Below are 26,833 nucleotides of genomic sequence, written 5' to 3'. Positions count from 1 at the left end.
TATAACTGGGAGCTTCAAAATAGCTACTGAGCTTTAATGTGACCTTGTGAGTCTTTCATAGCACAACAGATCAGAGAGTAAATGTCCTTGACCCTACTCTTAAGTCGTAATTTTCCTGAAACCTTGTTGTCATTTATGCACAAGGAAATTAGCCCACCACAAGTGAATGCTGTCCTCTGTTCCCTACTGATACAGGCCTCAGATTGCGCAAGTGGACACAGAACAGATGTGTGCTTGTTATTGGTGTATTCATTGGGTACATCGTGCCATTCTTGACATGGATCATCCTGAAAATAGTAATTAGGAAGCCTCTGTGAACTTTCTCTCAAGTTCAGTACCACCATCTTAAATCTGGTTCAGTTAGAGGAAAATGCACCTGCTCCCCACAAACCTTACGTTAACCAGGGCTTAAGGGAACTTGAGTGGCTTTAGTCTTTCCACCTGTCCCTATCAAAGATAAAAGCTGTGACCTACGGTTCGCAGATTTCTGCCCTCTGGGCTAGCTTTATTTATCGATTAAACTGTTACATGCAGATTAAATACATATCCCTGCATGACTTGCAATATTTCTACGAGTGAACTTATTGAGGTTAGCACGGGTGTCCTATGTCATGTCCGATAGGGTCTGTGTCGGGTTCAAACCCGGTTGGTGTATACCAGCTTCGTACAGAGCCCCTGATTTTGTAAAATTCTTTCTCCACAAATCTGTTTCTAATTTTTGCTAATAAATAGCGTTCCCCGGATGTGGAATCCGCCCTCCCAACTGCCCTGCATGTTGAAAAATGTCCCTGCTGTCCTAGTTTTTCCAGGATCAACTATTTCTCTAATTTCCTTTTTACAGGTGAGAGCGCCACCACCCAACTCCCCTACTTTCTATTACATGTCAGTCTTTTTCTTGTTAGGGAAGGGTATCCCCAGCACCCCTCCCTTCTCTACCTTTGTTCACCCTTCCCTGTACCCAAGTTGATTCCTTCTTTCTCACATTTTTTTATCCTAGGTTTCTAACCCTGCCTATGCTTTTGTACCTCGACCCATACCATAGTATCCCCATATCTAGTTGTATACTTAAGTATTTCTACATCAGTAAATATACTCCAGCGTACAGCATAGTGTATCTTCTTTTGCTAGTACTGTAGTAGCTTTACCTACACCCAAGTGCATCCAACTTTGCTTATACCCCAGTACATCTACCACTGCCTGTAATCAAGAACATCTACTGATGCCCTAGTATCACATTTGCCTGTGCCCTACTACCTCCACCCCACGTACACTTTAGTAATCCTAGTCCTTACTGTGCCGTAGGACTCTACTCCTCTCTAGGGGCCTTATGTAGGTAAATTACATTTACCGATTCTTAAATACCGAATTTTACCGATTCGGTATTTATGAATCGGTAAATGTAATGTGGGTAAAAAAATACAGATTCGGTAAGTGTCGGTATTTTAGAATCGGTATTGGTAACCTGTATCTCATTGATTCCTATGGGCCAGGAGGCCCATAGGAATCAATGGGAAGCCAGTTACCATTACCGAATCGGTAAATACCGAATCGGTAATGGGGGGAGCTCAATCAAGGGTGGCAGGGTGTCACATTGACGCCCTGTTGCACCCCTGATTCCTGCATGTGTGCACATGTGGCACACATACATGCCCTGAGGGCATGTGTGTCTGCTCTGCCACATTGCACACATATAAGGGCCAAATAATGCATTCACAGGGACATTCGTCATTTACCACCAACTTTCAGTTGGTGGTAAATAACGAATCCCCACACCCACCACACACTCCCCCTACATCTCATTTCTGTATTCGGTATTTACCGAATCGGTAAAATTACCGATTCGGTAATTTTACCGATTCGGTAAATTACCGAATACAGAAATGATCCCCCTACATCTCAAAAGCCTAAATACCGGTCGGTAACGGTATATTTACCGAAAATCGGCCGTTACCGACCGGTATTGGGCTACCTACATGAGGCCCTAAATGCTTAAACCTCCAATTCTATGTATATACCCCAGTGACTTGACATGCCTGCTGCCATCATACCTTTACTCATGCTTTAGCCCTAGAACCTCTACCCTACCTGTATGCTAGTACCATTACTCTGATTTTACTGTAGTACCGCTTCTGGATTTTCCTGAAAATTAGTTTGTGAACGCACAAATCGGGTACACTTGTCTGTTAATGAGAGAGAGCAATAAAACACAGTCCTGAACGAATGTTTATTTAAGCTTAAGCTTGAGAGATACGAAGTAGTCTGCTTCCAAGTATACTCTTCCAAACACAGCTGACACAATCTTTATATACTGTTTGAACTTCATTGCCATACTTTGAAATAGCCGAGTCAGACATGTGCGCAGACAGTGGTATTTCGTAAGTCACAACAGGAATTTATTTTAATTTTTTTATTTATTTATTGCATTTTCCATAAACATAGCAGTGCAGTTACACAAATGTCCAGCATGATAAAGACAGTGCAGAGCGGTCATACACCGCAATGGCGATAATTCCCCTTTTGTTTACACCACAGGGGAAAAAAATCTGAATGACTGAGATATGAACAGCCCTCTCCTCCCACCGAGCAGTCTCAAATTCCCCCATATAAGCATTGCGAATATAGAATACATCAGGTATCAGCACAATCACAGCAGCATCTATCGCCCACCTCCCCCAGCAAGGTAAACAGGGTGCACAACACATTATGAAGATTGCAAGCATGGGCTGTTAGTGGGAACCTCGGAGTGGTCTATGAGGTACAATTTAAGAGGGTCCCATATGTCCCTAGGCCGAGACGAGAGCGGAAGGAATTCAGCGTAAATAGCTGCTTGTTCTTGCCAAAGTATCATATCTCCAATCCACTCCTTGAATTTTGGTGCTTGGCCTCTGCCCCATCGGCAAGCCACCCCTCGTCTGGCAAGTAGTATACTAATTGTGACGGATTTACGCTGCGCCGCTGGTATCTCCTCTGCATATCCAAGGAGTGCCACAAGAGGAATCTTAGCAGAACATGAATACATTCTCACGGTGTGAGGACATGTGCGGTTTCAACATCTGCAGTTATCTTTCTTATCTACTTTTTAGGTCTCGCCTGCGCCAGAGCATGCGCTGCTCTGCGAGAAATTTAGTAAGCGGGGTTTTCAAAGTGCTATCACAGGCTTTTGGTGGCCTCAAGCTTGCGTTCACGAGCGCGTGCACGCGCGCACCCGCCAGCTTTCACCGTCCGAGGCGCCATCTGGACCGCGATCAGTTTCACTTTCGCATTCCACTTTCGTGCGCACGCACACAACAAAAATAAACATTACCGGCTTGTTTTTAACAAATAAATAGAGCGCGCAGCAGCGGCGAGGGCAGGCTGAATTCTCGTCTCAGGTTACTTGTTTGAGCTTATATCTACGTTTCTTGAGTCACCCTCCCAGTGCACCCACCATTTACCCTTTCCTCCCTTTTGTTCCGTGTTTCTACAATGGACACTGGAACGGTTCTGTGCTATTTTCATTGCAGCCTTGCAGTGTTTTGAAAAGTGAGCAAGATTGGGAGGCCGTTTTCTATGCATTGAAAGCTTCTTCAGTTAGAGGAGAGGGGAGGACTAGAAGTAAGAGGGACTTAGATGGAGATCCGAGGCCGTGAACTAATTTCTCGTGCTTGTGTAATCTCTAACAGCAGCATTGCTTCTCCTCCTTACCAACAACAGACGACTGCAAGGCCCCCCCGGGGTTGAATTGTTTTATTCACCTCCCACGCAGCTGATGGTAAATCTTCGATTTGGACACATCCGTTTCCTCTTTAGCAGGGTCATGTTCTTTAAGAACTGTGGAGTGCGGGCCTATTTTATTATGTAGTGCTCCAGGGAATCTTGTTTACAATGTCGTGAGCACTTGGGTGATGGAAAAGGGGAGCTGTGAATCGAAGCCAGTGAACACAGCCTTGGAGGAAAGGGTATGTTAGCAGTGTGCTAAGGGTTAATAAAATTAGGTGAATGTTTCACTTTTGTATCATTTTTTTTATATGCCTTATTTTTATTTTTTTACTTTGATTAGCCGAACAGCACTTAGAGCTCCTTTATATTTAGCTGTTGCTGAAGCACTGCTTTCCACTTTATGATATTGCCTTTTACACTGTTATATTTTGGTATATTTGTTAAGGCCTTTGGATTTGCATGTGCTTGTTTTCAGACAGAGGCGATGTTATTGCTGTAGTGCCTAAGTTCTTTCATGAGATGAATGGTGAGTGGGGGGGTAGCGCATGGGAGGAAGAGTTCAAATAGAAACGAGCATTGGCATAGCCAATAGGTCTTGCCTTTGGGACCTTATAAGTGTTTAGCCATGCAACAGTTGTTGTTGCACCAAGGATATTGTGCTGCATAACTGAATACTTAAAAGGTCCCAAAAGCTAGACCTATTGGCTATGCCAATGATTATTATCTATGTGTTCCTTCAGTTCTTGAAATTAAAGGGGAAGCTTAACAAACACAAACAGTTCTCGGACTTTTACCCTTGTCCAGCCTATGTGCAGAAACCAGAGTTTGTTCAGCTACATGGCTCATGAATTCATGATGAAGACGCAAAATGGTAAACAGTTGCTGATTATCATACTTATGCTCAAACCGTCCTTTGAACAACTTTTCAACATGTTGTTATAACTTTGCTATTCAATATTTATTTGCATAAGTGCGGCCACTTCTTCCTGCTGCATCATGGCACTTGAAACATAAACATTTCTCGGTGAGGGAATACACAATTCGGTACATGCCTGACATCAAAAGGAAGCATATTTACACATAAACAACTATTATCGTAATAACTATAATTATTATTACATTTAATATGGTCCAGTCCCAGACTCCAAATAGTGAAGAAATATCATCCCACAACGTTCGTTCAACAAAAGTATGCACTTGGTTCCCTATGTCATGTAAACTCTCTATTTCCTTATAAATATTTGGGGCATTATCGAGGATAAACGTGCAGCATTCAGTGTGTATCATTTTACAAACATCCCCTTTCTCAGCAACTGGCATATTTAGTACCATGCAGTTTTGTAGAATTTCCTGTCACATGGCTACAATTTCTGCTGTAATTTTACCTATGGGGACTGTTGCTTCATTTATTGTTGCTTCCAACAAACGGCCTAATTGTCTTATTCTTCTAGAATTTGCTACCCCTAGCATGGGTAGTATTCCTGGTGCCAAATCACCGAACTCCTGGGCAGAGGTATCTGTCTGATCTATTTCCCTTCTGCCCCTAGCTATATTGTTTGTAAGCAGATATTTGATAACATGTGCCTTAGAATAATGTCTAATACGGGGAAACACTAGGCCATTATAACAAAACCCTCCCCAACTCATGGACAGCCAAGGGTAGGCTTTTTTGCCCACAGATGAAATAAAGGCCCTCCCCTGCTGCTACTGATAATGAGGGACAAGAGGCATTGTCCAGACCGAATACAAGGGTGCAGTTACTCCGTCCCATCTCTCGCGATCCATTTGATGCAAGACATAACTGACCGGGTCCTCTTGTTACCCATAAAGCCGGTGGCTTGTTAAATAAGGGGGAGGTGTTGGGAATTGAACTGTTCATCTCTAGTGTAATTGTTTATATCTTTTATCATTACACCATCATTGAAGGCATCCCTGTAGGATGAATCTTCCCCTCCGACAGAACGACCCAGTGGTACCACTATTTCATCTCTGTATTTACATCTGACATCAGCACCCCTCAGGCCAGAAAACCAGGTGATCACTGCTTTAAATTGAATATAACAATAATCATTAAGTGTCAAACTCTAAGGCAACAAAGGTGTCTCGGTTGTGTTTCTAAAGGAAGTTTTAGGCAAATCCAACAATTTGAGACATTTCATTCCTTGTGATCGTCATTCATTCTTTGTATGGCAACATTTTCATAGCTCTCGCTAGAATGATGGACGTGCATATCTTCAGCAAGCGTGGTACTATTACAACCCAGTAATTTCAAGAAGTATAGATCATACAAGTAGATGACAACAGCTGTTAGGGTAGTAATGATGATCAGAGCAAATGGTATTTAAAATCTCTTTGCCAGAATGGTTCCTTTCCATCCTGCTTGTCCCTTCTGAACAGTAGTGCCCCTTTGTTCTTTATTCTTCACCATCACTAGACCGTGAGAGGTCACCAATACTTCGCAGCTCTGGTCCCGATAGTTAACTTTTGCTGGTTGGGTCAAGAAGATGGAATTACTGTAGGGCTTGGGCATACTTTGTATCGAGGGCCAGCCTCCTTGATGGGTTGCAGTGGCACAATCATTGGGGCAATCCTGTATGCTGCAGTCGGAGGCAAGGGAGCTCTTGTCACATTTGAGGCATGAATCCAATTCTTATATCCTGTACAATTAATGCCTGTGTGTGTTGACAGGAGAACTTGTATGGGACTCTTCCAGCGTGGTTGTAGGCAACTAGATCTTTGAAAGTTTTTGACCATCGCCCATTCGCCAGGTTGCGGATTGTCCAGGCCCCTTGAAAGGCAATGGCAAGGCGTCTTTCACCTGTTTATTAAAGGCAGAAGCACGTTATGTCAATTCAACACAATACTCTCGGAGCAGTGTATCAGTTATTTGTGTTGTTAGCAATGTTTTTGGGACTTCCCCAAATGGGTGAGGGGCCATCCAGGGGCCTTCATGTGGACCGAGACATGTTACAGTATCTGGGGTAGTTTGCATATTCATAAGGGCAAGTAGCAAGGCAACCACCCAAGTCAATGTGGATTCTGCACATATTTTATCTATCTCAGCCTTCAGGATGTCATTTCTCCTTTAATTGGCACTGACTGCTTCGAGGTGCTAAATACAATGAAACTTCTGTCGTAGTCCCATTGCCTTACAGACCAGTTCCATTACCTTATTGAGGAAGTGCACCCCGTTGTTACTTGAAATTATTTGAGGCAAACCAAAGCATGAAAATAATTATTTCAGCTTGCATTTAGCTGTGGTCATAGTATTGCATCACGTAGTAGGGTAGCCTTCTATCCACTTGCTGAACATACATACCAAGGTCAGTACATACCAATACCTATTTGGAGGAGGCAACTCGAGAAAGTCCATTTGCAAATGTTCGAAAGATGTCTCAGCAGGTGCTAATTCCCCTAGGGGTAGGAATTCCTTGACCAGCAATATACTCTGTCCATACCTTGCAAGAATTTACATATTAAGTCTGGACATTTTTGTTTGAGTGTTTTTCCAAACAGTTTCATGCTGTTCACAATGCTGTCTCTTCAAAATGGGAAGGGCAATGCACCATCAATGTCATTGGATATAACAGTTTGTCCGGTAGCATGAATAACTCTTCCTTAGTTGCTTGTTTTTGCAAATCTGCTATGCCCCTACCCCTTAAGTCATATGCACGTGTTTCCCTTTAATAAACATTTGATGGAAAACCTATGTTAATAAAAAAACAGTGTGAAATCTTTGGGTCTATACAAAAGCATCAAAGTCATATGATATAATACTCCTGAATCATAATAAGTCTATCAGCACAAAATCATAAGCAAAACCTCACAGCAAACGCTGTGGGCAAATCCCTTTACAGGACGAAATCCCTCATTCAGCATAGGTGACATGCTTCATCATTTGGGATTCTCCTCCCAAAGGAAACACCTACTTCCTTTGGGGGCTATAACCCCCTCTCTACGAGGGAGGAGCACAGGGATGTTTTCAAATATCGGTGGAATATTCTAAATCCACAAGTGATGAGTAAAGACAGTGTGAGTGAGGGCGCAGCACAAAAAATTGAAAAGTAAATATGAGAAATGTGCAATTAAAACTGGCTAGGGAGTGTCAACAATGTACTTTTATTCTAATGCACCCACTGCCAGGGTTAAAAAACAGTGCACCTGCAGTATGGATATAAACCGTTCAGGTGGAATAAGAAATAGTGGTCAACTTGTTTCAGCCTTGGGCCCAACCATGGGCGTGGCTTTCATCAGGACCTCTTGTGGTGCTGCTGCGTAAATGTGTGAGTGATACAACAAAGGATATACAAAAAGGAGTTCAGTTTACTCCATCTGTTCCTCTTAAAGATAATTACCTAAAAAAACATAAATCAGAAAAAACCACATGAGATATATATTCAATTCATGTTGCGTTTATGTAATGCCAAAAATAGAGTGCTGTATAATAGACAAAAATTACAGGCTTACCCGTAACCCACCTCAACCTGGCGACCGCTCAGGAAGGGGGCACCGCTCTAGAAAGAAAACGGTGTAAAGGTTATCAATTAACCATCCTCTGCCAAGGGCCAAATGAAAAAACATTGTTCCAAATAATGACCTAGCGCAGGGATCCACTCGCGAGCATATTTAAAAACAGAAATCCACTGTGTGAGAGCAAAACTCTAATAAGATTGATTAACAGTTATAACAGAATAAAAACAGAGGGAAGGGTCAATGTGGCTATCAGATAAAAGCTTGAACAATGAACCAACCTCAGAAAACATTGGTGTTTCCTTTGGGAGGAGAATCCCAAATGATGAAGCATGTCACCTATGGTGAGTGAGGAATTTCGTCCTGTAAAGGGATTTGCCCACAGCGTTTGCTGTGAGGTTTTGCTTATGATTTTGTGCTGATAGACTTCTTGTGATTCAGGAGTATTATATCATATGACTTTGATGTTTTTGTATAGACCCAAAGATTTCACACTGTTTTTTGATATGTTGGTTGGGGAATAAATATTTTTGTGGTCTTTAAACATTCCCTTGGACCCCCTTCTTCGAACTGTTTTGGTTTTTCAAACCTATGTTAATGACATGCCATTCTGTGCAGTCTCTTTGGCTATCTCGTCAGCTGAAAAAGCTTTCTCCTTGCCTATGTCAACTACCATCTTTATGAGTAGATTGCATTTGACGATAGCTACCCTCTTTGGCAGTGATAAAGCATTAAGTAATTTAACAATCAGTGGACCATGTTGTATTTTTATTCCTTGAGACGAGAGGAAACCTCTTTCTGCCCAAAGCCTGTCAAAGTTATGGGAAACTCCAAACCCAGCATTCGTCTCACAGGCTTTTTTAATGCTATTAATTTGGCTGCTCATGCCGATAATTCTAATAGTCGGCAAGTTTCAATGACCCTGTGTAAGGTGGTAACAGCTTAGGCTGCAGTATTTGTCCCATCCTTGATCTTTAAATAAGATCCGTCAACCGATAATTCACCATCTCTTTCTTCCATTGGTGTGTCCTGTAAAACTATTCTCCTTTTGGTCTGTTCTTCTATGATCAATATACAATCATGAGGCATGTCAGTATCATTCTGCGGAATGGGCAAGAGGGTCTCTGGGTTAAGTGTGGTCCATTGATTTATGGTAACACGAGGACTGACATTTGTCAATTATTGACGCTTCAATTTGTTTACAGTGTATCTACAGAGAGGTACATATAGATGCACTTTGTGTCCAAGAATCGGCATTTATTGGTGCAATTGAGGATACTACATAGATTTTTCTATTCCATATCCCTCCTGCATAGGTTAGATAGATTCGTTACTGCACTGTACGTTAGGGATTGTGACATGGTGTGTTCCTTCTTTCTATTGTGGGACTGCTCCAAGATTCATTGATACTGAAGTAGGGTGGCACAGTTCATGTCTCTGGTTGTGGGCCGCAATATACCAACCGAGGCTAGGTGGCTACTTCTGCACATAAGTGGGGAGGAGGTGTGTCCCAGATACTCGAAAATAGCTCATGCTGGTGGCCAGGGTGGCAAAGCAAAGTATAGCAAGAACCTTGGGACAGAGTAGGCAACCAAGTATAGCTGACTGGGGAAACAAACTAGACTGGTGTCAGTGGGCAGAGGAGGTGGTGTACCAAACCCGGGGCTGTCCCAGAAAATGGGGGAAGGTCTGGGACTCATGGTTCGCATACAGAGGATAATGCTAGTCCCCCTCAGGAGGGTGATTGTAGCTCAACTACCTAGATGGAGGGTACCCTGTCTGGTACAGTACTTATGATTAGGCTTTCCTGTTTTCAGTTTCTGTTTTTGGTAAATTCTGGTGGTGTTTTTTCAGTGTTTTCCAGTGATTTCAATACCTCAAAAAAACAGTGCTTTTCAGTGGTTACTCATTTTCGCACCAGGGTGTTGTAGAATGTCCCTTCTTACTTGTTTTTTAAATATACACACAGTGCGGAAGCTGAGACGCTGTGATTAAGCTCGGATTTAATACATGATCAAATGTCTTTAAAGTTGAAAGAATGCATTTCTGTAACATGTAGGCGCATTTCAGAGCTTTCTGAACTCGTGCATTGTGCAGTTCAACGTGCCCAAAATCACACAGTGCAGAAGCAGAGACGCCGTGATTAGGCTCGGATTGTGGAGGAGATGAGGGAAGGGGAAGTGAGGGGAGGGAGAAAGCAAAGGAGAGGCGGGGAATAGGGAGAGAGCGAGCGAGGGAAGGGGGGGAAGGTTGGCGAGCTGTGACACAAACAAATACATGATCAAATGTCTAAATTTAAAGGAATGCATTTCTGTAACATGTAGGCGCATTTCAGAGCTTTCTGAACTCGTGCATTGTGCAGTTCAACGTGCCCAAAATCACACAGTGCAGAAGCAGAGACGCCGTGATTAGGCTCGGATTGTGGAGGAGATGAGGGAAGGGGAAGTGAGGGGAGGGAGAAAGCAAAGGAGAGGCGGGGAATAGGGAGAGAGAGAGCGAGCGAGGGAAGGGGGGGAAGGTTGGCGAGCTGTGACACAAACAAATACATGATCAAATGTCTAAAGTTAAAGGAATGCATTTCTGTAACATGTAGGCGCATTTCAGAGCTTTCCGAACTCGCGCATTTGAAGGTGCGGTCATTTGTGATGTGAACAAAAGCGACTTCGTGAAAAAGAATATGCCCAAAATCACACAGTGCGGAAGCTGAGACGCCGTGATTAAGCTTGGATTTAATACATGATCAAATGTCTTTAAAGTTAAAAGAATGCATTTCTGTAACATGTAGGCGCATTTCAGAGCTTTCCGAACTCGCGCATTTGAAGGTGCGGTCATTTGTGATGTGCACAAAAGCGGCTTCGTGAAAAAGAATTTGCCCAAAATCACACAGTGCGGAAGCTGAGACGCCGTGATTAAGCTCGGATTTAATACATGATCAAATGTCTTTAAAGTTAAAAGAATGCATTTCTGTAACATGTAGGCGCATTTCAGAGCTTTCCGAACTCCTGCATTGTGCAGTTCAAATTGCCCAAAATCACACAGTGCAGAAGCAGAGACGCCGTGATTAAGCTCGGATTGTGGAGGAGATGAAAATCAGTGACACTCGGTTTAAACCGAGTCAGCTGATTTTCATCCGGTAGGGTCCTGTCGGGCAGATTCGGTTTTAACCGAATTCCGGACAGCCTACTTATGATGCACAAGGCGGTCACAGAGCACTTCCGTAATCATTCAATTGTTTTACGTGTAATGTCTTTCTCTCTGTACTACTTCTCCAGCCAATGGCTGATCAATGCCCTTATTATGTATTAACCGATTGTTTAATAAAAAAAGAGTTTAAAAAACATCAGTATTTCTGCTTATTGCTGGTAAGCCTTGAACACCCATGTCTAAAATGGTAAAAAAACATAAGCACAGGGTCTTTTCTTGTCGCCTTGTTGTGCGCACCCATCTTTTTCATGTATAAAAAGATGAAATAATTTAGTATGATCTAAGTGCCTCTTTGATTTACAGAAAATTATTAGGGTGTTGAGTTAACCATGGTAAAGGTTGTGGTGTGTCTTTAGTCGTGAGGTTTAGCAAGGATTTGAAAAGAAGAGAAATATTAGGGATCTATTAATCCAATAACCTGCTATTCCTAGTAAGGCTCGTACTTGTTGTTGTGCTGTAGGGGGGTGAATATTCAATAGGGATTTCACTCTTTGAGGGTCAAGTCTCATTTCCCCCTTCACCCGGAGACGTCCTACATAGACAATCTCCTGTTGAACAAAATGCAATTTAATGGAAAATACCTTGTGGCCATATGCAGCAAGGAATTTTTATAATGCAATGATGTCAGAAGGGCAGTCTGTTTCTCTGGGGCTGGCCAATAATATGTCATCACTGTGTAGAAGAGTGGTAATTTGTGTCAACTGAAAGATGTTTAGTTGTGCCTTTAGTGCCTGTGAATAAAGGAAGGGGCTGTCTGTGAGTCTTCTAGGATACGTGTAAAATAGTGAGGGCGTTTTTTTTTTCTTTTCCAAAATCTTTTTATTAAACATATACGGCACAATTATATTCTGATTCTTCACATCAAATAACAAAGTAGTATCATACACGACATAGTACGCACGCTAGGATCATCATAGCTTCATACATTTGTTACGGTTGTGGGCATGTTTGCATACATTATAGTGTCCTTTACATTTAAAGTAAGAGCGACTTTTAAATAAAAAAAGAATAAGTATTTTGAGTCTTCATGGAGGTGACGGGAAAAGAAAGCACTTCTCAAAACAATGACAGAAAAGTAACATGCATCAGAAGGAATGTCCGCTAATACAGTGACCATGTTAGATACCATGGGGAAACGTGGTTCAACTAGTTTCTTAATCTTGCAGGATTCAACCACAAACCTCTAGACCTCTCCCTTAGTGGGGTCATCACTCTTTTATTTACTGCTGGGAGGATCGGGCTATTACATGGGGTAACCCTGTATCTCTTTTGTCACCCCAGTCCTAAGTAAGTGCTTTTAAGGTCTCGCCTTGTTATTGCGTAAGCGATCACAAAGCGAGACTATCGGGGCTTTTAAAAGTGCTCCCAAAAAGCGGATTGCATGGCTAGCACGCGCATCGTGCCGCCATGCAATCCGCTTTTTGGGAGCACTTCAAAGGGTCTGCTCCCCCGCCTGGAATGCGCTCCCCCGCCCCCAAGCACGCACGCGCCACGCTCTGCCGGGCTTGTCTTGTTTTCCTCTTGATTTGAAATCATCTGGTTTCACTTCCCTGACAAATGTATTGGGATACCCCACCCACCCCACCTTCCATAGCCCTCCCTCCGACCCCACTCTGCTTTTAAAGTAGGGTTTTTTTTTGTCTGCAGCCTGTCTCCCAGACCAACACGGTCTATCTCACCGGCTTTTGGTGAACTACCATTTCCATAAAAACCAATGAAAGGCACATTTGTTCGCTGGCGAGAGCACGATGGCGCCCACAACACAGGGCTCGCAGGCACGAGTCCTATAGAATGTATATGTAATTGCAATTGATATCATTCAAAAAATAACTCCTAAATCCCACTGATTCCTACCAGAATGCCGCCTCAGGTTGGCCACAGCGAATGAAGAAAGCCTGTTCGGCAATGGTCATGAGACTGCGTTATATAAAATGACTAATACTGAATACCAGTAATATCACATGCTGCTCGCAAACAATCCGATATGTCTGACTAATTCGAAATCCGGAAATATCTCTGCGACACATTTTTTGTAACTCTTGTAAAAAGTATACCATGTTAAAAAAAAAAAAATCTCGGGAATTTTTTCCCATGGCGCTATTCATCCTATCTTGATTTTGAGCAAAGTATTAGCATCAGCGCGACTAGCAGAGAGAATCTTCAAGGAGGTAATGTTGAAAGGGAATGGAGGACGCCCTTGAGGAAAAATGTTCACAAACCTTGGAAAAGGCAGACTTTTATTTCATGTTTTTAGTTTTTCATTGATGGCACTTTTTCCTAGCACTTCCAAAAGGGTGTTTCCACTATGCTTAAAAAAGTGATATAGCGCTCTTTATATCGATCATTAGTGAGACTCAATCATATTTGTACAATCTCCTGTCTTTTCTTGTTATTTCCATGTTTTTTTATTTTTTTATCCTATTGTTAAGAAAATCACAAACAACAAATATTCTGACTGGGTGCCCCCATTTACACAAATGTACAATTACCATGGTAAGACTACAACAAGTGTCAACAGTTGAGATCACAGCAATGCATCACAAGGCCCCCAGGACTACAGTAAATATCTCGATTTGTGCAGCTTCTGTGGCAGCTAAGCATCATCAGAGATTTAAAACAAGCATTGGCATAGCCAATAGGTCTCGCTTTTGGGACCTTATAAGTGTTTAGCCATGCAACAGTTGATGTTGTTGCAAAAAGGATATTGTGCTGCATAACTAAATACTTATAAGGTCCCAAAAGCGAGACCTATTGGCTATGCCAATGCTTGTTTAGTGTTTCACTGTTTCCATACCCTGTTCTCCTTCTGGTGATACTTTGTACTGTGACACTCGTGGGAGAGGGAAGTTTCGTTTATCTGTTGTTTGTACAGATGCTATTGTCATGCATCCCACATCATTATTACCGAAGGCCCAAACATTACTGTCTACATTGTCAACACCCATTCAGGTACTGTGGTTTGGGATCGGGTGAAGTAGACACTATAGGGGGAAAAAAAGTTTTCGGTACATTCAAAATTTATTCCATCTGCGGTGCATTTTATTATTGTAAAAATCTTTAAGGAAGTCTATGCTTAACAAGTTATGGGTGCTTTTGTCTGTTAATACGAAACAATGTTTATCAGTTATTGGGCCAATGGTATATGTCAGTGAGCTGAGACGGGACTGTGCACAGGTACATTAGAAAATCCCACAGAAGATATTTTTTTTAAAACATTTTTATTGGCATTTTATACAAATCATCACACAGGATACAAAAAGGAAAGAAAGGAAGACAGTACATCTATGAGGTCCAGACTATACAGTAAATAATTGTAGACTTTTATCCACTGGCACTGCAAGCGATCATCAATACTATTGGCTCACATCATCGAGTATTGACTACATTCTCCAGTGCTTGCTCCACTGTTGCATTTATATGACATCATTAAGGTGGGCAGCCGTCCAACATCGGTCCTTCATATACACATACCACTCATTTTTGTGTACATACCATTCTAGTAAATTAATTCAAACCATTGAAAAGAAAGAAAGAAATAAGAAAAGAAAGGAAAAAAATCTTGTGCAGAGGAGTGGTGTAAATGTTTTGAAGCACTGAAACCCAGAGGAAGAGACAGCGGAAATGACCCACGGGTGGGACCGGGAGGAGCCCCCCACTTCAGGTATCCCACGGGCACCTAACAGGCCCCACGCAGACTACAGCCCAAGCACCTCCCCCACCTGAGTCAGACCCCTGGAATCCCGGGAGACCTCGAGACAGTGTCTTGTGCAGCGCTACCGGGTTGGGATCCTTGACCTGACCCACCTTCCTCATTACGAGAGCCCACAGGCTTCTCCTACTCAGCCAGTGCCTCCCTCCACTGTTCGGCCATTGGGCGCTTTCTCGTTCCCTTGGCTTCCTCCCAACTTAGCACTCTGCCCTCTGCCCCAGCCCATGCAATAACATCTTTATTCCAGGTTGAGAACTGCGGGCCCCCTCGCAGACTTCCTCTCCATCGCTATTCTGCGCTTAGTGAGACCCAACGCTAGGTCTATCAGCCTGTTCTTGACTTTGCTCTTAGGCGGCCTGGGGAAGAGGCCCAACAAATACGTCTGCATCGTGGGTGCTAACACCCTTCCTAATGCGTCTCTGATCTTGCCCCACACAGCCTCCCAAAAAGGACGTAAGCAGTGGCAGTCCCAGGTCATGTGGTCAAAATCAGCATCCGGGTGTGTATATCTGGGGCATTATCGTACCCCCGTACCCCCCCTAATAGGTCACATTAAGTAGATGGGGCATCATATAGGACATTGTTGAATTGAATGTATTTCAAACATGTGTTCCGGGAGATCTTTTTAGGATATTGCAAAATTGTGCGCCACTCCGAATCGGTAAGGACTCTGCCCATGATCCTGACCCATCTTACCCATAACCCACACAGGAGGCGGACGGATGCCGCCAGTAATGTGGCATAAAGCCATTTCACTAAATGTCCAGCGGTGCCAAGGGTGAATAAGGTGTGTAGAACTTTGGGCATTTCAGGTTCTTCCCTCCTGCCGCCCCATAAGTGTGCAAACGTGTGTCAACGCCTCGTACTGTAGGAACTGACCCGGGGGGAGCCCGCAGCTGTCAACCAGCTCTTAGAATGGAATCAGTGCTTTGTCCAAGTAGCAGTCCCCCAAATTGTCCAGCCCGGCCTCGGACCAGCGAGCCAGTTGTTCACTCGTGAATATGGATTGGGGGTCGCCATGCAGCAGCCCCACGAGAGCTAGCATGGGGGAATACTTGTTGGATTGCTGCCCTCTGCTGTGACACCTTCTCCAAGTATGGAAGGCCGTGTGCTGCAATAATGACCAGTAAGGGGTAGGCGTAGCCGGTATCAGCAGCTTCGCCATCATTAGCTTGGGACAAGACGCCGGGTCCGACAGGCACGTGCCCTCCTCGTTTTCTCCTTCCACCCATTGTGGCAACCATTGTTGCTGGGCAGGCAGCATATAACATTTGAAATTCGGCACTCCTAGCTCTCCTTCCAACGTAGGGTGCTGTAGAGTTTTCAGAGACACCCTCGGGCGCCCATCTTCCCACACTAGATCCTGCAGGAGGGCGTTCAGAGGGCGGAGCCAGCTGCTCGGCATCAAAACAGGGAGATTTACAAAGAAATACAACAGTCAGGCCAGCATGACCATTTTAGACAGGGTGATCCGGGCCATGATGGGTAGTTGTAACGTGCACCGGAAATGCACACAGGAATGAAGTGAACCCAGTGCCCTGCCCAAGTTCCCTTCCTTCAAATCATCTAATGGGTGGAAGATATGAATACCCGGGTATTAAAAGGTGCGCTGAGCCCAGAGTATGTCAGCCGGCAATGTCTCTGGTCTAGGCAATGGCCCTGCTATTGGGAACAGATACGTCTTGGATTTATTGACCCGTAGGCCTGACAGCTGCTCAAAGTCATCCAGGATGTGCATACCTGCAGAGGTGCACTCTGCTGCCTCCATCAGATATAGCAGCAGATCGTCCGCATATAGAGAGATGTGGTGCTGCCACCGACCTAGTGACAATCCCCCCCTCCCCCCCCCCCCCCCAGGCGGATCCTCTCCGCGAGGGGTTTCATTGCTAGGGCAAACAGGAGTGGGGAAAGGGGACACCCCTGCAGAGACCCCCGGGAAATCTTATTTTGCCTGGAAATGGTTCTGCCTGTCTTGACTCCCGTAGTGGAAAGCCGCACCCAATTGTCCCCCAGGCCCATGCACCGCATCACCTCAAACAAGTATTCCCAACTCACCGTGTTGAAAGCTTTTTCTAAGTTGACTGGACCGAACCCCCGCCTGGTGTTGGGCTGGAGCTTTCGCATGGTAGAGTATAGAGTAGAGCCTGCGAAGGTTATAAATAGTGCTGCGAGAGGGGATAAACCCATTTTGATCCGGGTGGATCAGGGGGAGTAGCCTACCTGCCAGCACCTTGCTCAAGATCTTAAAGTCCAAGTTTAGCATTGAGAGAGGCCTGTAAACTTTCACTCCAGCATCTGGCTTCTTGGACTTTGGGAGAGGGATCACTAACACAGTCTGGGTGAAGCCGGGCAACCCCCTACTTTCAAACGCCTCTGCAAATAGCATGACAATATGCGGGGCTAGCGTGTCGGCAAAACGCGGATAGAATTCGGCCGGAAGGCCATCAGGCCCCAGCGTCTTACCAGGCACAAGTGCTGCAATGGCTGCTTTGACTTCCTGCAAGGTTATCAGGTCCCCAACTCCTCCCGTGCCTCAGCCTCCAACGTGCGGAGTTGGGGAGGGCCTAAAAAGCATTGTATGTCGAACAAGGGGGCCGTGGCCAGAGCCTCATACAATCGTTCATAATATGTCAGGAAGGAATCATTAATTGCATCTGGGTCATGCACCACGTCCCAAGATTCTAAGCTAAGTTGAGAAATTGGTGCTCTCCCCCAGATCTGGTTTGAATAGCCTCGCCAACAGTCGGCCCGCTTTCCCTTCCTCACTCTGCACTCTGTCCAGGTTATTCTTGTAGTACCTCAGCCTGCCTAGCTCGTATTTATATTTTTCACGTGTTTCCTGTCATGTCAAATGGGTGACATCATCAGTACCCTGGAGGTTGTCTAGCCTGCGGATATTCTCTTCCAAGTCCAAAAGTTCTTGGTGAAGCTCCCTATGGGGCAAGCTAGCCTTACCCATGCAGTGGCACCGTACAACTACTTTGAATGCCTCCCACTCCACCTGGGGTAAGGAAGCTGTGCTAGCATTAATGGGGAAGTATGTTTCAATGAGTGTGAGCAGCGAGGCCCGAAAGGGAACGTCTTCGAGCAAAGACGGATTCAGTTTCCATGTGGTGATCGGGGGCACCGTACCGGGGGCTGGTGTGTCATTAGTAAAGGACTATCGTCCGACAGTGTGCGCGCCAGGTATTCGGTGTGTGAGATGGAGCCATTGAAGGCCGGGGAGAAAAGGAACGTGTCAAGCCTAGTATGCACCTGGTGGACCGGTGAAAAGGAGTACTCCCTGTCCCCGTTATGCTGCAGTCTCCAGGTGTCTTCGAGGCCCCAGTGGGATGTTGAGGTACGGAAACCCAATGCCGTACGATGCGGCTGTGTCCCCGGCAGGGGAGGGTGGGAATGGTCAGCAGCAACATCCGCAACACAATTAAAGTCATCCCCCGAGATTAAGTGACCATTCAAGTGTTTAGCCAGGGAGGCGGAGAAGGACTTCAAGAAGCCGACTGGTCCTGGTTGAGCGCGTATACATTGCCTAGTGTCACCTCCTGTCCCGCTATTTTCCCTGTGATCAGGGCATACCTCCCCACCGCATCAAGCCACAAATGTTCAAGGGCAAAGGGGACCCCAGGTTACGCCCAGATCAGCACTCCCCTGGCAAAGGCCGAGAAGGTGGTCGCAAAGACCTGAATCCTCCATCGGCGCTTCAGCTTCCTGGCCTCCTTCCCGTTAAGATGTGTCTCTTGGAGGAATGCAATGTGTACGTCCATGCGCCGCAGATAGGAGTAAATGTTGTGGCGTCTGGCAATAGACCTCGTACCTCGAATGTTCCATGATAGGAACCGTACAGTGTTATGTGTGCTCGCCATTCTTGCTGGACCTCGCCCATCAGCCACACAAGGGAGACCCCTCCCTCGCCCGGTCCCTCTTTCATGCACAACCGCCCTCCTCTGCAAACTTCAAAACATAATATTGTAACACGTGAACCCCCATGTCGAACAACTCCCCAGCCCCAGGGCAGCCCGACAATGGTCAGTCGGCCAACCAGCATGTGAAACATTTAGCCCTTGATGAGGCCCTAACCAAGCAAGGTGCTCAGTGGGGGGTGAGCAGATAAGGATATAGTTCTGGCGCACAAACCGTCCGGGGTGTGCCGGCCCCATCAGGAAAAGGTCAGCTCGGGACCTGGGTCCGCTACTAACGGTTCAGCACCACACCAGGATTCAGGATCACCACAATGTTCAAGCAGTCTCGGATGACTTCATCAGCCGTCTACGGTGTCACCACCGGCAGCTTCACACTGTCACTACGAGAGCAGTTGGATTTGTTTTCCTCAGTGTCCCTCGCGGAGCGGATCTCCACCTCCAGGGTAGGGCTGCTGCCCTGCATGAGCGCCACCACAGCCTGCAGGGCCTCAGCCCTCTCCCTCTCTGTTTGCGATGAGGTCAGTTTCCTAGGGGCGCCTCTGCGAGAACGCCTTCTGGAGCGCTTCCGAAGCTCCGCGGTTTTCTTCTACTTGGGTCTGAGGCCTGTGGGCTGCAGGGCCCCAACCTTGCAGGCCTTGATCCAATCCCAGGCATGTTTCGCACAGTCACAGTAGTGGGTGTTACCATCTAGGATGATACGCAGTCGGGCCGGGAACATCAGAGAGTACTGGAGGCCTTTCTCTCTCAGTGCCTTCTTAACCTCCAGGAACGAGGCACACTTTCTCTGCACTTCCAGTGTGTAATCCGGGAAGAGGGAAATTTTACTATTGTCTATAGTGTAAGCGCCCTCTGCACGTGCCTTCTGGAGGAGTGCATCCCTGTCCCGGAAATGGAGTAACCAGGCCACTATTGGCCTCAGAGGTTGCTCTGGCGCCAGCGGTATGGCTGGGACTCTGTGGGCCCTTTCAAGAGTGTGAAAGGTTGACAGGCCCTCAGGTGCTACCACGCTTCTTAGCCACTGCTCCAAGAAGGACACCATGTTGCCGCCCTCAGCCACTTCTGGCAGGCCCAGGACTCAAATATTGTTCCTCCTGTTGCGCCCCTCCGCATCCTCGGCCCGTCGCTCCAGCACGCACACCATGTCCGTGAGAGCCCCCATCTGCTGTTCCAAGGCCTTTTGGGCTGGTGCTAATTTTGTGATGCTGGACTCCGTCTCCTTCACTCTCTCAGAGAACTTCTTATGTTCCTCTCGCAGAAGGCCGAGCCCCACCATGACCGTGCTGATATCCTGGTGGAGAGTGGCCTTCGTGTCCGCTATGGCTTCCAATATCTTGCTCAGCTGCTGTTGCACTGAGTCCTCTGAAGCAGCATGTGATTGCTCCTGGGCGCTGTCTTCCGGGTCGTGTGAGGCCCCAGCCTCTTGACCTCGATGTTTTCCATGGTGTCAGAGGGCCTGCGCGGCCGATGGGCCTAGCTGGGGGTGCAGGCCACTTGACAGCTAGCTCCGCAGCTCATCTACACACTACGGTGCAGGCCTGTGGCTCTTGGGGTAGTCCCAGCTCCTTAATGCCCAAGGCAGCTTCTTTGCCAGACACGGGGTCATCATATCCCAGGCCCAGAGGGCTCCCTCTTATGCTTGTCGCAGTACCAAGGCCAGACTACCGCCCATACTGATAATTGGGGTGACCCTCACACAGCGCTTCGCTGCAATTTGCCCTCATTCACCCATGCCAAAGTCTGGGGTGCTCACCCCTGCGCTGTTGCAGCTCTGCTCGTTGTGGTCCGCTCAGTGCCAAGTCGACCGTTCTATCGAGGCCCCAAGTGTCCTTGCCGAGAAGCTCCCACTCCTCCCTGGCCTGCGAAGGCCTCGCCCCAACCTGCTAGGGTTTCAGCCTCTGTTCGAGGAGGGGAATCCCGCAGTAACTGGGGCCTCTGGTGCACTGTCAGATGCGAGCAGGGTGGCTGCACCTCCCCCGAGGGCACCGGGCTCGGAGCAGTCCGTCCCATGCCCTGATCTAGGCCCGATCCCTTGCCACCCCCAGCTCCTCACCTCAGAGCCGTTGCATATCAGAGCACCGCTGAGGGGTTCTTCCACCGTTGCGCAGTCAGGCTAGCCACCTGGTCAGCAGACAGAGGACGCCTGGCCGGGGTCAGGCCGCGGCCGCCTCCTGGTCGCTCGTTGCAGGCCGCTCACACCAGGGCGGCCATCTTGCGGGCTCGTCGACCCAGCCACGTCGCGGCGTTTCACTGTCAGTCGCCTAAGAATCGGCAAACCCACCTAGGTCTGCCTGCTGCCTCATGGGGACCCCAGGGCACTTTTCCACTCTTTCCTAGGTCACGGGTGCCAGAGATTAAGGCCGATAAATGATGGGCCAGCGGAGAGCTCCGAGCTCACGCGTCCACCATCTTAGGCTCCAGGCCATGCCACCCCCAACAAATGTGTTATATTTTCTAGAGAGGGATGCATGTGGGATAATGTTTTGAGAAATTAAGGAATTAGTGGCACCAGTGTCCAGGAGGAATTTCACCCTCTGTCCTTGTACCATCGCTTCAACATAAAGCCCTCTTGGATCCACTGGAATTTTTACCCATTACCCTCTCGGGGCACTCTATTGGGCAAAATCATAATCAGGAAAGGGGACAGTTACCATCTGGGATCCGTTAACCTGTCTGTCAAAGTAATTTTATTGGTGTCCCCTATAAGTGATGTCATTTTCATACGATTCAGCATAGGGGCCTATCAATATGTTGTTGTGACGCACTGTTAAAAGAATTTCTGTAACCCCCTTGAGCACGTCCTTGTGACATGGGACGCCCACTGTTAGTTTTCTGTAGTAACGGGAACTCTAATCAAATGATGAGGGTCTTTGCAGTTAAGGCTCCCATTATCTATTTGGGAATTCTGGGGTCTGTAAGTTGGTTCAGAGTATCCCCTTATCCCCCTCCCCCCGCTGTCCCCAGAATGTGGACATGCCTCTCTCTACCTTGCTGTAGTTGCTGGAGTAGCACTTTACTCTTTGACTCCTTTTGTTTCTTATCCTTATTCTGGTCATCCTGCACCTGTCTCTCAGCGTAGTTTTGGGAAATGGCCAATACTTCTGTTAGTGGCATGGCTTTACTCCCCATTTAGGCTCATAGGTATGCATGGATAATCTTTTTTTTTTTTAAGTTATTTTTATTTGCATACAAACCAAAAAGAATCATGGTGACATTTTGGAACAAGGATGATGATAAGAGTACATAGGCACACATTGGTAAAGTTTCAGTCAATCTCTGGAGCCCCAATATCTCCCTTTTCTCCCTCAACAACTCACAAGGCAGCAAAGATCTCCAATCGCTCCTGACCCCACGCATTTCGATTGGCATTAACAACAGGAGCACAAGGTTCCCCTGATACTTGTTCTATTTCCCTCGTATCTTGGTCCATTTATTCGGACGACCAGTGCTCTCATAAACTGCCCTTTTTTCTTGCATACACTAGTCCATATCCCTCATCCACTTACTTAATTGTGGTGTTGAGTCTGCTCCCCTGACCCCCCCCCCCCCGCCCCTGAATCGTGCTGTCCTGCGTTTGGTCACCAATAACCCTAATGTAAACCAGAGGCAGTCCATATGGGTAAGATCAGTTTGACCTCATACGCTGAGGAGGCACCATTTCGCTTACACAAACACTATTAATACAGTCTACGACTGCAATCCAGACCTCTGGAGGGCTTGGAAACTCCGTACCATATGATAAGATGTGCCCCTTTGTTCACATTTCTTGGGGCAGAGCGCCATGACAGTTTAACCCATTTTCACCTATGTCGTAGCTGCATAATAACATCTATGGAGAATCTTAAACTGTATAAGGCGCAATTGGGAGCGTATAGCCATCTCTCGAGGGGAGGCCAAGGCCTCAGGCCAATCATCATCCTTTAAACCACCCAGGTCCCGCTCCCAGGCCTCTCGCTGTCGGGTCATGGTGTCAGGGGAATTGTTTAACAGTTTCCGGTAGGTAAGCGAATTTGCCTTTTAGGCTAGATAATCATCTAATAGCCTATTCTCAAGTGGGGTGGACTCGGGAAGGTCTCTTCTCTTTGGGAGCACTTTATACAGGGCATGGCAGACTTGCAGGTATCAGTAGGTCTCTGTGGGTGCCAGTTGGTACTATTTTGGTAACTCTGCAAATGGGAGTACCTTCCCACTTCTCCACAAGTCCTCCAGTCAAGACAGGCCTATGAGGTCCCACTTGTGAACACCCTGTTGTGGGGCCAGGGTGCCTAAGCAAGCAGTGTCTCACAAAGGGATGGCCTATGTGATCTTACCCCACCAGCCCATAGTGCGGTGTGCCACAGGTAAATGTTGACAGTAGTAGGGCTGAGAAGGAATGTGTGAAGTGCTCCCTCATAGATGGCTCTTGGTTAGCCCCCAAGTTGCATGTTTCTCCTATTCATCCTGCAGGCCGGTTTGTCTCCCCTGAGGTGAACCCAGTGATTAACAATGATTAATTGTGATGCCCAATAGTATTTCTGGACATTGTGGAGAATTATCCCACCATCGTACTAACCCCTAGTCAATTTCTGGAGTGCTATTCGATGGGGGTTGTGGATGGATAATCTTATACATTATTGGGTGCCATTTACAAAACAACTGGAGCGGACTTGTTGGGCCCCCTCGTCAGCAGCATTCCTCCCACTATGGGCAGAGAACATCCTTTTGAATTTGGGAGTATAAGACGGCTACATTTTCATCCTTTTCTTGTTTATAGTTGTCTGATTTTGTCCAATGTAGTCTTTTCCTGGGCACTAATTCTTGCAACCTAACTATTAATTTACCTGGCTGGGCTGCTATTTCATCAGTTACTTAGCCATCAGTGTTCCAGGCATCTCCTGTAGTATTCATTTTGGTCCAGTGGACCTCTTCTAAGTTTTCTCTTCTGCACTTCTTCCATATATCAGGTGGGAGAATGCAAGAAAAAATGTGGTCTGTCATTCAGTGTGACCTGGCCTATGCACTATATCCTTTTGTCCTGGTACACCATTCATCAGGACTTTCTCTTATATCGCGGTAGTCTTTGGAGAAGGCAATGATTTCTGTTTTAGTCCGGGGGACATGTACGTGATAAGAAGGGTTATTGGCGTCAAAGCCTGGTACTTCATGCATAGGGGTCATCATAGAGACACATAAGGATCTGTACATATCAATACAGATAATTAATAGCGCAAACGCAGTGTTACATTAAGCATCCGTCAGACCAAATGTCTCCGATTTCCTGTCATAATGGGTGAAATTGTTGGTCAGCGTCTGGTCCTGCGGCTGACCTGGATAAGCTTCACTGAATTATAACTAATGCATAAGGGATGTATAACTTTTTCTATTTCTTGTATTCTAGAGTTTTCCACACCATTTTCATAGGTGTTCAAATGGCTATTCTCCTTATCCGAAAATTGCTTAGTACCATGTTTCATGCAGTTCTGAAGCGCTCTGAAGTTTATCATCCATCAGTTTGCTTTCTAAGCTGTTTGGTGCTCTTTTTTTATTTAATGTACGAGTTTTAAAAACGAAGAAATTTCCAGGTCATTTTGCTAGTCAAATTTTAGTGTATGTCTTCTATGCTCCTTCGGGCAGCCCTATCAGGTGAATATAGTTTATGCGTGCCCCACTTTCACCATACTCCTGATATGTCTTGTAGATGTTTTTCTTCTGTCTTGTTTAGACATATCCGTTCTAGAGTCCTCTCTTGGTTTGATTTCATGTATTATTGTTGCCCATCTTTTGAAGATCTCAGAAGCCACTTTTCCCTCACAGCGTGTTCCATTAAGTCTTAGGAAGGTACTAGATGTCAGAACTTATTATTTTGTATAGTAGTAATATTACTTTATGCCACCCAGATGCGATCCAGTCTATCCCAAAGGTATTCAATATAGGAGCATATCCCAAGTAAAGGGGAGCCTATATTGTGTAGCCCCCACAGGCAAACGTCTACACTTTGAGCAGGAGTCTTCATTTGTTCTTCACAACAGAAAGGAAATGGACTGAACACAGAATACATTTACCACAAATAGACTTGAAATGGAAATAACTATGCGCATTTGAGCTGTAGTGTCTTGTGGGGAGGGTTCATTGCCTAGATGCCAAAAACAATATAGGGTGTACCATTAAAAATGCAATTGGGGCTGGGACAACAGTGTAAACTGTAAACACCACCTTCCCCCTTGGACCCAAAAAATTATAAATTTATTTAATATTTAAATGTAAATATCATGACAATCAGTATTGCGGAAAGAGTATACTCGGAAAATTTTAGAAAATTGGTAAAAAATATATTTCAAAATAAAAGCAGTAAAATGTTTTGACCCCTACCAGACAATAACTCAAACATATATCAAATACACCTAAAAAATAACTAACTGGGAAGAACTTGGTGTCCCAAACCTTACTGTTGGTTTACTCCCGCAATAGGAATGTTTCTTCTTTGTTTATTTCTTTGTTTTCTGTGTGTGTATTTGCTAGATGTTCGATTGATTTGTCATTGGGTAGGGTTGACGGGTGAGGTCAAGAATAAGGTTGCAGAACTTATATGCAATTTCTAGCTCTATTTCAAAGAAGCGCTTGAGAATTATCCGGATATACTCTCTCCGCAAGATTGATTTTCATGATATATAAAAATATTTCTATATATATATAAATATATATTATATTTGTCGTGGAGTGTCTTAGAGTAGACTGTTGTAGAATGGAATTTAGTGTCAGAGTGTCATTGAGGGTCGCGTAGTAAAGTTGTGTCATAGAGTGGAGGGACGTGGAGTGCCGTAGAGTGGAGTAAAGTGTCATAGGGTGGAGTGGCATAGCGTGGAGTGGTATAGAATGGAGTAAACTAGAGTGTCATGGAGCGTTGTAGAGTGGAGAATTGGAGAGTGGAGTGGGATAGAGTGGAACGGAGTAGAATGGAGTATCGTAGAATAGAGTAGAGTAGAGTTGAGTGGAGTGAAGTGAAGTAGAGTAGAGGGGAGCGGAATAGAGTACAGTTGAGTGTTGTAATAGTGGAATGGAGAAGAATGTTAAAGAATAGAGTAGAGTGGCCTTGAGTGAAGTGTCAGTGATGTGGAGTGGAGTAGCGTGGTGTAGTGGAGAGGGGAGAGAGTGTCATAGTGTGTAGTTGAGTACATGGTAGAGTTGAGTTGCGTAGAAAGGAGGATGCATGCTGTAATAGCACATTGCCATTACAGACAACAGATTTTCAATTGTAAGGGCTGTTACATTTGCCCATGCATACAGTTGTACTGATAAAACTATACAGCGCACAAACGATAATGTGTGGGAATGACATCACCCAGTGTACTGATTTGTTTTGAATGGATTAAAATATTTGTTTCCAGCACACTTCAGAACTACAAAAGATGCTTTATTTGTGCTTTCTGAATTCTGAAAAATTTGCACAGTTCACTTACAGATATTTACTTTTTGTGTGCTAGAAAAAATAAAATCCTACAGCCTCGTCTCACATGGGTACCCAGTATGATTGTCACATAAATATTCTCACTTTGAAGTCAGAAAAGAAAGGTAAACACCAAGTTCCCTCGAAATACAGAGCCTGACATCTGACCTCTGTCTTTGAATGCACAGCAAATGTGAGAAGATAAGAACAGAATGTCAAATCCTGTTTACAGAAAGTGAGCACTCTTCGACGCTTTTGTGGAAGAATACAAGGAGCCCTTGTAAACAGGCTGTACTCTATGGGTGGACTAACTCAACCTGGATAGCCTAAAATAAATAAAGGCAGCAAATAGAAAGCAAGCAAATGTGACTTACAAACCACAATACCAGTGATGAGCAATGGATGGAATGC

The 26,833-nt window shown here is 45.5% G+C and overlaps 1 protein-coding gene across 2 annotated transcripts in view; it reads left to right on the top strand.

The window, feature by feature from the left end:
• MAZ (MYC associated zinc finger protein) overlaps positions 1–26,833 on the top strand; it is a 121,162-nt gene that overhangs the window by 35,493 nt on the left and 58,836 nt on the right. The window lies entirely within an intron of this gene.

This window comes from Triturus cristatus, chromosome 7, assembly GCF_964204655.1.
Source record: "Triturus cristatus chromosome 7, aTriCri1.1, whole genome shotgun sequence".
Taxonomy (NCBI): domain Eukaryota; kingdom Metazoa; phylum Chordata; class Amphibia; order Caudata; family Salamandridae; genus Triturus; species Triturus cristatus.
The sequence above is the reverse complement of the archived record's forward strand: the minus strand, read 5'-3'. Positions and strand labels throughout refer to the sequence as shown.